General features: G+C 42.3%; 1 long non-coding RNA gene across 1 annotated transcript; it reads left to right on the plus strand.

The window, feature by feature from the left end:
• The first annotated feature begins 1,866 nt into the window (after positions 1-1,866).
• Positions 1,867-12,986, plus strand: LOC139155917 (uncharacterized). Its single transcript, XR_011557134.1, has 3 exons — positions 1,867-2,092; positions 3,138-3,260; positions 12,709-12,986. It is a non-coding gene; the product is annotated as an uncharacterized lncRNA (long non-coding RNA).

A 12,986-nucleotide genomic window follows, 5' to 3' on the forward strand; every position in this document is an offset into this window, starting at 1 on the left:
TTCTTTTTGCCTCCGCAAAATACCGGACGTGACCACCGGAGGGCAGGTTTCTATCATTAGCAATGCTGAATCAGGCATAGCGGGGTGAATGTGATGGCGGGACCTTCTCTGTGGCGGCCCCGGCACTCTGGAAGCAACTCACCCCAGAGATTAGAATTGCCCCCACGCTCCTTGCCTTTCAGGACTGCTCCCCCATTCCTTTGATGTAGCAAACCCGCATCATCGCTTGTTAATATTAATAAGGCGTTAATAATAAAGATATCGGATAATAAAATTAAAATCCAATAGATTTCTTTTTGCCTCCGCAAAACACCAGACGTGACCACTGGAGGGCAGGTTTCTATCATTAACAATGCTGAATCAGGCATAGCGGGGTTAATGTGATGGCGGGACCTTCTCTGTGGCGGCCCCGGCCCTCCGGGACCAACTCCGTCCAGAGATTAGTATTGCCCCCACCCTCCTTGCCTTTCAGGATTGGTCCCCCATTCCTTTGATGTAGCAAACCTGCATCATCGCTTGTTAATATTAATGAGGCATTAATAATAAAGATATCGGATAATAAAATTAAAATCCAATAGATTTCTTTTTTCCTCCCCAAAACACCGGACGTGACCACCGGAGGGCAGGTTTCTATCATTAACAATGCTGAATCAGGCATAGCGGGGTTAATGTGATGGCGGGTCCTTCTCTGTGGCGGCCCCGACCCTCTGGAACCAACTCCCCCCAGAGATTAGAATTGCCCCCACCCCCCTTGCCTTTCAGGATTGCTCCCCCATTCCTTTGATGTAGCAAACCCGCATCATCGCTTGTTAATATTAATAAGGCGTAAATAATAAAGATATCGGATAATAAAATTAAAATCCAATAGATTTCTTTTTGCCTCCGTAAAACACCGGACGTCACCACCGGAGGGCAGGCTTCTATCATTAACATTGCTGAATCAGGCATAGTGGGGTTAATGTGATGGCGGGTCCTTCTCTGTGGCGGCCCCGGCCCTCTGGAACCAACTCCCCCCAGAGATTAGAATTGCCCCCACCCTCCTTGCCTTTCAGTATTGCTCCCCCATTCCTTTGATGTAGCAAACCCGCATCATCGCTTGTTAATATTAATAAGGCGTTAATAATAAAGATATCGGATAATAAAATTAAAATCCAATACTGTAGATTTCTTTTTGCCTCCGCAAAACACCGGACGTCACCACCGGAGGGCAGGCTTCTATCATTAACAATGCTGAAGCAGGCATAGCGGGGTTAATGTGATGGCGGGACCTTCTGTGTGGCGGCCCCGGCCCTCTGGAACCAACTCCCCGCAGAGATTAGAATTGCCCTCACCCTCCTTGCCTTTCAGGATTGCTCCCCCATTCCTTTGATGTAGCAAACCCGCATCATCGCTTGTTAATATTAATAAGGCGTAAATAATAAAGATATCGGATAATAAAATTAAAATCCAATAGATTTCTTTTTGCCTCCGTAAAACACTGGACGTCACCACCGGAGGGCAGGCTTCTATCATTAACAATGCTGAATCAGGCATAGCGGGGTTAATGTGATGGCGGGACCTTCTGTGTGGCGGCCCCGGCCCTCTGGAACCAACTCCCCGCAGAGATTAGAATTGCCCCCACCCTCCTTGCCTTTTGTAAGCTACTCAAAACCCACCTCTGCCGTCAGGCACGGGGCAATTCTAGAATTTTCTGGAATTTCCTGGAATTTCCTATAATTTTCCGGAATTTTCTAGAATTTTCTTTCTCCCCCCCCCAGAACCTCCCCCCCCCCCACCCTGCGGGCGTCGTGCGTGTGTTAGGAGCGTCGGCCTCCGTGCAGGAGGGAAAACCGCGCGAGTTTCCTCAGGGCGGGACTGGGCGGTCGCTCTGGAGCCGGGCAGAAGCGCGCAGGGTTCGAGACGGTCGCGGGCAGCGATGCCGACCGGGAGCAGCAGCCCGAGCGCAGGGGAGGCTGAGTCCGCTGTGGCCGAGGCGGCCGAAACCAGCATGGAGGAGGCGGCGGCGGCGCCGGTCATCACGGCGGCCATGCGGCAGGAGAAGGCGCGCCTGGAGGCGGAGGGCCACGAAACGGAGCGGCGGAGGGTGGAGGAGGTGCGGGGCCCGAGCACTCGGAGGGGCTGGGACGGGGCTCCGGGGCGGGAGGAGGCCCGGAGAGACTTCGTAGTGGTTTCATTTATTTTAATTCTCTCACATGAAACCGGGATTGAGCGCCTCAACTTTCCCTCCAGAAACGAGGGAATTGTCTTCACGCAGCCTCGGAGCTTTGTGTGCCGCCAAATACGTACTTGACTTGACTTGCATTTATTCCACTTCGACGACGCCCAGCAAGTGAATGAAATAAAATAAATGTTTCTCCATTTCCCCCTTGCGTCATTTTTCCCGTCGAGGAGAGAGCAGCAAGGGGGGGGGGGGGCACCTGGGCAGCCTGCAAAAAGGGCTTCGGTTTTAGATGTTTTCCCCCCTCGCTAAAATTTTGTCCCTCAGCTTTATTTGTGGTCGAGGGTTTTTTTGGTACACAATAAATTCAGAGATCCATCCCCTCCGCCCAAATTACTACTAGTAGTACTAGTACTACTTCGACTACTACTACTAGTAGTATTTATTGCATTTATATCCCACCCCTCTCCAAGGACTCAGGACAGAATTTAAAATTCTTGTAAAAAGCATGCAAATAAAATTAAACCTCCTCTGGAACCAACTCCCTCCAGAGATTAGAATTGCCCCCACCATCCATCCATCCATCCATCCATCCATCCATCCAGTCCTCACAGAGGGGCGGCATATAAATCCAAATAAAATCACAATCGTGATTGACATGGAGGAATTATATATTGGCAAATAGAAAATACTGTAAATCAAATCTGATGTACTCGGAACACCCTCACCATATTACGGTACAACAATATAACGTGTTTATTTATCTGACACTATGTAGAAAATTCAGAGCCAAACAGCTGCTCTGGATGAGTAGCTGCTTTGGTTGAATAAAAGGCTGTATTTCCAGTGGGTCCTTGAAGGAAAGAGTAGGGATGAACTATTCTTTAATTGGTGAAAGATAATACAAATGTTTATATTTCCAATAGCACGTTCAGTTAATGTCGATATTTATAATTTATTACTTTTTCCCCCCTCACAGGCTTACATGAATAGGGACAGAGATTGAAATGAGATGCACTACAAGAGACTTGAACACTTGCTTGAAAAAAGCAACATCTACTCAAAGTTCTTGCTGACTAAGATGGAACAGCAGCAATTGGAGGTGAGCAGCATTTAAAAAAAGAAGCTAGATATATGGAATCTGTCTAGTAATGCATTTCAGATAAAGCTTCCATAATATCATTTGTCATTGGAATTAAAAACATCTAGGTTCTGGTCATTTTTATTGGATTTCACGACATAGCTTTGGCCTAATATAAATGAGTCCACCTGTGTTTGTGTAGATACACAACACCCACAAATTCATACATACATGACCGAAAGCTAGTTTGGCCTACAGGTTAAGGGGAGATCTGAATTCCAGTCCTGCCTTACACTCGCAAGCCAACCACAGTCATTCTCTTTCGGCTTAGGAAGAAGTAATTGGCAAACCACTTCCAAACACTGGGCTAGAAGACTTGTCCTTATAGTTACCAGGGCTCAAGACAGACTCAAGCGTGTCTTCACGCAAGAGTTCACGTAGCCATAGCAAGCTGATGCTGAGCTGCTATTTTTGAACTAGAGTCAGAAAGAACCACCTTTGCCAGACCAAGCCTCGAATACAGCTCATCTGTTGGAACCCCCACCGCATTTCCGACATAATCACTCTAGAACAGTGGCCCCCAACCTTTTTTCCACCAGGGACCAGTTTCAGCAAGACAATTTTTCTATGGCCTGGTGGGGGCAGAAAGGGGTATGGTTTGGGGCGGGATTAAGCATGGGGGTGTAGCTTATCGTTCCATTGCCTCTCTTTCCTCCCCCCCTTTTTAATTTTGCAGGGGAGCCGAGGTGACAGAGGGAGGAAGGGTCGGAGGGGGCGGTTTCCTTTCTCTTTCCCCTCCTGTTCACTCGGGATCCCCCTTTGCCTCGGGCCAAGGCAGTCCACCTGAGGGAGAAAACTTTTGCTTGGTTCCTTCCTTCCTTTCGACAGTTTCAGAGGAATCCCCCCCCCTAGCGCCCGCTCCGGCTGGGATTGCAGCAAGGAATCCCAGAGGGGGGGAGGTGCCTCCACGGACACAGTCACCTTCCTTTGCGATTGCTGCCTGCTTGGAGCGCCCACCACTGCCAGGTCTGGTACTTTTCTTGCAGCAAGGAATCCTTCCAAAAGAAAATTACCGGAGCTGGTGGGGGGGGGGGGCTTTATGGTTACACGCACACCCCTGGCTTTGCCCCCAGGAATAGGGTGGGGGAGCCTAGCAAAAAAAGAGCTGCACAATGCCAAAGTCTTTCCGTCTGAGCTGCAGGCAGAGAGAGGGCTTTGTGAGGAGGAAATAGACCACTTTCGACGAAGGGAAAAAGACAGGAAAGGAAGGAAGGAAGCAAGCAAAAGTTTTCTCGGCCCAAGTCAAACGGTGGTCCCGAGTGAACGGGGGGGAAAGAGATAGGAAACAGCTTGGCACTCGCCGGCTCCACAGCAGCAACTGACTCCGCGGACCGGTGCAACATGTCCCGCGGACCGGTACTAGTCCGCGGACCGGCGGTTGGGGACCCCTGCTCTAGAAAACATCCAGAGATATTTTTTTAGAAGAGCCCTCCACTCCTCCACTCGTAACAGAATACCCTATGTAACTAGACTTACAATCCTAAGTTTAGAAAGCTTAGACCTACGTCCCCTTAAAGACGACAACCAGAGCCCATAAAATCATCTGCTACAACGTCCTTCCCGTCAAAGACTACTTCAGCTTCAACCACAACAACACACGAGCACACAACAGATACAAACTTAAAGTAAACCGCTCTAAACTAGACTGGAGGGAATACAAATTTAGTAACCGAGTAGTTGATGCATGGAACTCACTACCAGACTCTGTAGTATCATCTCTTAACCCCCAAAACTTTACCCTTAGATTATCTACTCTTGACCTCTCCTGATTCCCAAGAGGTTAGTAAGGGGCGTGCATAAGCGCACCAGCGTGCCTTCCATCCCCTGTCCTAATGTTTCTCTCTTACTAGTATCCTGTATATAAATATTATTATATCTTCGTATACCACCAATCCATACTTGACAAAACAAACAAATAAATAAAATAAATAGATGTAGCACCATATCTAATCCATAAACAACTACTTACGCTTAACGGGACGGTCAACTTCTTTCAACTTTTTGTAAGCCAGCTATTGTGGCCAAGAAGTGGAGCTCTTCCCTCACTATCGGGAGTTTGTGAGTTTGATCCTAGGTAGAAGCAGACGTGGGGTCTCCCGCTTGGACTAGATGACCTGTAAGGTCCTTCCAACTCTTAATCCGTTAAATTCTTAAAAATAAGAGTTTGAAAAAAGTCAAACAGCTTTCACTCCCCCCTCGAACATTCTTAAGCTGTCATGACACTACTGAAATAAGGGCCACAGAACGAGGAGACGCAGGGGCTCCATTTCACAGGCTTTCCGGTCTTATCCCAATGCACATTACAGGATTGTGTTTACGTATGATTCCCGGGAACAGTATTCTGATTAAACAGTTTCTATTAATTGGCCTGGCTTTAATTTTTTCTCATTTTTCAGCAGTTTAGCTCCTTAACCAGCAGCTAAACTCTAGGTTTTGTTGTTGTCACAAAGCCTCTGGTTCGTGGCCTTGTTATCTTGCCTTCCAGTATAAGCAGAACAAAGTTTCATCCTAACGTCCAATTGCTTTGCTGTTCTACTATGACACCCTTGATTCTGACTTTCTGTTCCTACGCGTTCTCTCCTGGGTTGATAACAAAGTATAAATTATATACCGCTCAAAAAAAAATAAAGGGAACACTTAAACAGCAGAATAGAACTCCAAGTAAATCAAACTTTTGTGAAATCAAACCGTCCACTTAGGAAGCAACACTGATTGACAGTCAATTATACAGGCTCTTGTGCACATTCAACTTTGTACAGAACGAAGGGTTCAGTATTTCATTCATTCAGATCTAGAGTGTGTTATTTGAAGGTTCCCTTTATTTTTATTTTTTGAGCAGCGTACTTTATAAAGTATAAAAAGATGTTGAGACTTTGGGAAAGGTGCAGAGAAGGACAACTAAGAAGATTCAAGACCTGGCGGCTAAAACACAGGAAGAACGGTTGGAGGATTTGGGTTTGGCTAATCTAGAGAAAAGAAGGATTAGTGGGGACATGATAGCAGCATCCCAATATTTGAGAGGCTGCCATAAAGAAGAGGGTATCAAATTATTCCCCAAAGCACTGAAAGGCAGGACCAAAAACGATGGAAACTAATCAAAGAGAAGCAACCTGGCATTGAGAAACTGCCTAACAGCGAGGATCGAGGGTGCTTTAGGGAAGAAGCGACTAGCCTGAAACGGTATAAGATTTCCTGCTTGAGCAGGGGGCTGGATTAGAAGACCTCCAAGGTCCCTTCCAGCTTTATTCTGATTCATGCTAGGGAAAAAAAATCATCTAAGTGAAATTGAATCTCTCATTCCTAAACCTCTAAGGCAGCAATTTGTTTGTTTATTTCTTTGTAAAATTTATACGTACCCAACTTCACATTGGACTCTGGGCGGCTTACAATAAAAACAATAGCGAACCTTTTTTGGTTCTCGTGGCAAAAGGGGGGGGAGGGTGCGTGCCCATACCCATAATCCCATGCATTGCTCCCAGCACGCGATGGCACAGCCTTTGGGGAGGGGGAAAACGGCCTCCCCCACCCCACCCTGGAGGCTGAAACAGGATGTATCCTGACTCCCACTAGGCCCAGAAGGCCCAACTGGTGCACCAGACCTGAGCCTGCGTGTCCACCCATATGACTCCATGTGCCACTTGTGACACGTGTACTATAGGTTTGCCATCATGGCTTTGAGGTATTTGCTATTAAAATGAAAATAGTCTCAAATGCCAAAGTAGAGAGGTACATCAAATTTTGAAGTTCACTTGTCTGTGCATAAAAAACGATTGATTTGTAAAAAAGTTAGGGTTAGGGTTAAGGTGATGGCGGGACCCAGGGGAAGAGCCTTCTCTGGCGGCCTCGGCCCTCTGGAACCACCTCCCCCCAGAGATTAGAATTGCCCCCACCCTCCTTGCCTTTCAGGATTGCTCCCCCATTCCTTTGATGTAGCAAACCGCATCATCGCTTGTTAATATTAATAAGGCGTTAATAATAAAGATATCGGATAATAAAATTAAAATCCAATAGATTTCTTTTTGCGTCCGCAAAATACCGGACGTGACCACCGGAGGGCAGCTTTCTATCATTAACAATGCCGAATCAGGCATAGCGGGGTTAATGTGATGGCGGGATCTTCTCTGTGGCGGCCCCGGCCCTCTGGAACCCACTCCACCCAGAGATTAGAATTGCCCCCGCCCTCCTTGCCTTTCAGGATTGCTCCCCCATTCCTTTGATGTAGCAAACCCGTATCATCGCTTGTTAATATTAATAAGGCGTTAATAATAAAGATATCGGATAATAAAATTAAAATCCAATAGATTTCTTTTTGCCTCCGCAAAATACTGGACGTGAGCACCGGAGGGCAGGTTTCTATCATTAACAATGCTGAATCAGGCATAACGGGGTTGATGTGATGGCGGGACCTTCTCTGTGGCGGCCCCGGCCGTCTGGAACCAACTCCCCCCAGAGATTAGAATTTCCCCCACCCTCCTTGCCTTTCAGGATTGCTCCCCCATTCCTTTGATGTAGCAAACCCGCATCATCGCTTGTTAATATTAATAAGGCGTTAATAATAAAGATATCGGATAATAAAATTAAAATCCAATAGATTTCTTTTTGCCTCCGCAAAACACCGGACGTGACCACCGGAGGGCAGGTTTCTATCATTAACAATGCTGAATCAGGCATAGCGGGGTCAATGTGATTATGGGACCTTCTCTGTGGCGGCCCCGGCCCTCTGGAACCAACTCTCCCCAGAGATTAGAATTGCCCCCACCCTCCTTGCGTTTCGTATTGGATTATAATTGTACACTGTTTTATGACTGCTGTTTTATGACCGCCTTGAGTCTTCACAGAGGGGCGGCATATAAATCCAATAAATAAATGATTAAATAAATAAATAAATAAGTAAGTAAGTAAGGATGATGATGATGATGATGATGATGATGATGATAATTTTCTTCATGGCTCCTGTATTCTATATTTACTTCTTTATTAAAATCTTATGATTGATATTGTATTGGCAGTTCTGTGTTAGCAAATACTTCAAAAGAAAAGGATTTAGGCGTAGTGATTTCTGACAGTCTCAAAATGGGTGAACAGTTTGCTTGGCTGCATAGCTAGAGGTATAACAAGCAGGAAGAGGGAGATTATGATCCCGCTATATAGAATGCTGGTGAGACCACATTTGGAATACTGTGTTCAGTTCTGGAGACCTCACCTACAAAAAGATATTGACAAAATTGAACGGGTCCAAAGACGGGCTACAAGAATGGTGGAAGGTCTTAAGTATAAAACGTATCAGGAAAGACTTCATGAACTCAATCTGTATAGTCTGGAGGACAGAAGGAAAAGGGGGGACATGATCGAAACATTGAAATATATTAAAGGGTTAAATAAGGTCCAGGAGGGAAGTGTTTTTAATAGGAAAGTGAACACAAGAACAAGGGGACACAATCTGAGGTTAGTTGGGGGAAAGATGAAAAGCAACATGAGAAAATATTATTTTACTGAAAGAGTAGTAGATCCTTGGAACAAACTTCCAGCAGACGTGGTAGATAAATCCACAGTAACTGAATTTAAACATGCCTGGGATAAACATATAGTACCCATCCTAAGATAAAATACAGAAAATAGTATAAGGGCAGACTAGATGGACCATGGGGTCTTTTTCTGCCGTCAGACTTCTATGTTTCTATGTTTCTATGTTTCTAACAGGCCATCACAGCCTTTCTTAACTGGGTTTTTCTTTCTTTCTCTCTTTCTCTTTCATTCTTTTCTTTTTCTTTCTTTCTTTCTCTTTCTTTCTCTCCTTCCTTCCCTCCTTCCATTTCTTTCTTTCCCCCACTCTCTTTTTATTTCTCTTTCTTTTTTTTTCTCTTTCTTTCCTTCTTTCTTTCTTTCATTTCCTTTTCTTTCTTTCTTTCTTTCTTTCTCTCCTTCCTTCCCTCCTTCCATTTCTTTCATTCCCCCTCTTTCTTTTTATTTCTCTTTCATTCTCTTTCTTTTCTCCTTCTGTCCTTTCTTTCATTTCTTTTTCCTTCTTTCTCTCTTTCTCTTTCATTCTTTTCTTTCTCTTGCTTTCTTTCTTTCTCTCTCTTTCTTTCTCTCCTTCCTTACCTCGTTCCATTTCTTTCATTCCCCCTCTCTCTTTTAATTTCTCTTTCATTCTCTTTCTTTTCTCTTTCTTTCCTTCTTTCCTTTCGTTTCTTTTTCTTTCTTTTCTTTCTTTTTCTTCCTTTCTCTCTTTCTCTCCTTCCTTTCCTCCTTCCATTTCTTTCTTTTCCCCTCTCTTTTTATTTCTCTTTCATTCTCTTTCTTCTCTTTCTTTCCTTCTTTTTTTCATTTCTTTTTCTTTCTTTCTTTCTTTCTCTCTTTCTCTTTCATTCTTTTCTTTCTCTTGCTCTCTTTCTTTATCTTTCTCTCCTTCCTTCCCTCATTCTATTTCTTTCTTTTCTCCTCTCTCTTTTTATTTCTCTTTCATTCTCTTTCTTTCTTTCGTTTCTTTTTCTTTCTCTCTCTCTTTCTCTTTCATTCTTTTTTTCTTTTTCTTTCTTTCTCTCCTTCCTTCCCTCCTTCCATTTCTTTCTTTTCCCCTCTCTTTATTTGTCTTTCATTCTCTTTCTTTTCTCTTTCCTACTTTCTCTGTTTCTCTTTCATTCTTTTTTTCTTTTTCTTTCTTTCTTTCTTTCTCTTTCTGTCCTTCCTTCCCTCATTCCAATTCTTTCATTCCGCCTTTCTATTTTTATTTCTCTTTCATTCTTTCTTTTCTCTTTCCTTCTTTCTTTCTCTCTTTCTCTTTCCTTCTTTTTTCCCTTTCTTTCTTTCTTTGTTTCTATTTCTTTCTCTCCTTCCTTCCCTCATTCCATTTCTTTCTTTCCCCCTCTCTTTTTATTTCTCTTTCATTCTCTTTCTTTCCTTCTTTCTTTCATTTCTTTTTCTTTCTTTCTCTCTTTCTCTTTCATTCTTTTCTTTCTCTTGCTTTCTTTCTTTCTCTTTCTCTCCTTCCTTTCCTCCTTCCATTTCTTTCATTCCCCCTCTCTATTTTTATTTCTCTTTCATTCTGTTTCTTTTCTCTTTTTTCCTTCTTTCTTTCTCTCTCTTTCATTCTTTTCTTTCTTTCTTTCTTGTTCTTTCTCTCCTTCCTTCACTCATTCCATTTCTTTCTTTCTCCCTCTCTTTTTATTTCTCTTTCATTCTTTCTTTTCTCTTTCTTTCCTTCTTTCTTTCTTTTGTTTCTCTTTCTTTCTTTCTCTTTCATTCTTTTTTTCTTTCTCTCCTTCCTTCCCTCCTTCCATTTCTTTCTTTCCCCCTCTCTTTTTATTTCTCTTTCATTCTCTTTCTTTTCTCTTTCTTTCTTTCCTTTCTTTCGTTTCTTTTTCTTTCTTTCTCTTTTTCTTTCATTCTTTTTTTCTTTCTCTTGCTTTCTTTCTTTCTCTTTCTTTCTCTCCTTCCTTCCCTCCTTCCATTTCTTTCTTTCCCCCTCTCTTTTTATTTCTCTTTCATTCTCTTTCTTTTCTCTTTCTTTCTTTCCTTCTTTCTTTCTTTTGTTTCTTTTTCTTTCTTTCTCTCTTTCCTTCTTTTCTTTCTCTTGCTTTCTTTCTTTCTCTTTCTGTCTCCTTCCTTCCCTCTTTCCATTTCTTTCCTTCCCCCTCTCTATTTTTATTTCTCTTTCATTCTCTTTCTTTTCTCTTTCCTTCTTTCTCTGTTTCTCTTTCATTCTTTTTTTCTTTCTCTTTCTTTCTTTCTTTCTTTTTCTTTCTTTCTGTCCTTCCTTCCCTCATTCCATTTCTTTCTTTCCCCCTCTCTTTTTATTTCTCTTTCATTCTCTTTCTTTTCTCTTTCTTTCGTTTCTTTTTCTTTCTTTCTTTCTCTCTTTCTCTTTCATTCTTTTCTTTCTTTCTCTTTCTTTCTCTCCTTCCTTCCCTCCTTCCATTTCTTTCTTTCCCCCTCTCTCTTTTTATTTGTCTTTCATTCTCTTTCTTTTCTCTTTCTTTCCTTCTTTCTTTTGTTTCTTTTTCTTTCATTCTTTTTGTCTTTCTTTTTCTTTCTTTCTCTTTCTCTCCTTCCTTCCCTCGTTCCATTTCTTTCATTCCCCTTCTCTATTTTTATTTCTCTTTCATTCTCTTTCTTTTATCTTTCTTTCCTTCTTTCTTTCTTTTGTTTCTTTTTCTTTCATTCTTTTTTTCTTTCTCTTTCTTTCTTTCTTTCTCTTTCTTTCTCTTCTTCCTTCCCTCGTTCCATTTCTTTCATTCCCCCTCTCTATTTTTATTTCTCTTTCATTCTCTTTCTTTTCTCTTTCTTTCCTTCTTTCTTTTGTTTCTTTTTCTTTCTTTCTTTTTCTTTCATTCTTTTTTTCTTTCTCTTTCTTTCTTTCTCTTTCTCTTCTTCCTTCCCTCATTCCATTTCTTTCTTTCCCCCTCTCTCTTTTTATTTCTCTTTCATTCTCTTTTCTCTCTTTCCTTCTTTCTTTCGTTTCTTTTTCTCTCTTTCTCTCTTTCTCTTTCATTCTTTTCTTTCTCTCCTTCCTTTCCTCCTTCCATTTCTTTCATTCCCCCTCTCTATTTTTATTTCTCTTTCATTCTCTTTCTTTCTCTCTCTTTCATTCTTTTCTTTCTCTTGCTTTCTTTCTTTCTCTTTATTTCGCTCCTTCCTTCCCTCATTCCATTTCTTTCTTTCCCTCTCTCTCTTTTTATTTCTTTCATTCTCTTTCTTTCTTTCCTTCTTTCTTTTTCTTTCTCTTTCTCTTTCATTCTTTTCTTTCTCTTGTTTTCTTTCTTTTTCTTTGTTTCTCTCCTTCCTTCCCTCCTTCCATTTCTTTCATTCCCCCCTCTTTATTTTTATTTCTCTTTCATTGTCTTTCTTTGCTCTTTCTTTCCTTCTTTCTTTCTTTTGTTTCTTTTTCTTTCTTTTTCTTTCATTCTTTTTTTCTTTTTCTTTTTTCTCTTTCTTTCTCTTCTTCCTTCCCTCCTTCCATTTCTTTCTTTCCCCCTCTCTCTTTTTATTTCTCTTTCATTCTCTTTCTTTTCCCTTTCTTCTTTCTTTCATTTCTTTTTCTTTCTTTCTTTCTTTCTTTCTCTCTTTCTCTTTCATTCTTTTCTTTCTCTTTCTTCCTTTTTCTTTCTCTCTTTCCTTCCCTCCTTCCATTTCTTTCATTCCCCGTTTATATTTTTATTTCTCTTTCATTCTCTTTCTTTCCTTCTTTCCTTTTTTTCCTTTTTTTCTCTTTCTCTCTTGTTCTTTCATTCTTTTTTCTTTCTCTTGCTTTCTTTCTTTCTCTTTTTTTCTCTCCTTCCTTCCCTACATTCCCCCTCTCTCTTTTTATTTCTCTTTCTTTCATGCTTTTTCTTTCTGTCTTTTACCTTCCCTTCCTCTATTTCTTCTTTTCTTTCTCCTTCCTACATTCTTCTCTCCCCCCTTCCTTCAGTCCGTCCTCTCTTACTCTCTCCTTTCATAAGTTTCCTTCCTTCCTCTGTTCCTGTCCATTCCTCCTTTCTTTCCTTCTCCTTCCCTCCCTCCATTTCTTGCTTTCCTTCTCCTTCCTCCCTTCTTTCCCCCCTCACTCCCTTCTTTCACTCCTTCCTCTCTTGCTCTCCCCTTTCACACCTTTCCTTGCTTCCTTTGCACCCTTCCTCTGTTCCTGTCCCTTCCCTCTTTCCTTCCTTCCCACCCTCCGTCCATTCATTCACCCATTCCTCTCTTGAT

The sequence above is a fragment of the Erythrolamprus reginae genome, unplaced genomic scaffold (genome assembly GCF_031021105.1).
Source record: "Erythrolamprus reginae isolate rEryReg1 unplaced genomic scaffold, rEryReg1.hap1 scaffold_138, whole genome shotgun sequence".
Taxonomy (NCBI): Eukaryota; Metazoa; Chordata; class Lepidosauria; order Squamata; family Dipsadidae; genus Erythrolamprus; species Erythrolamprus reginae.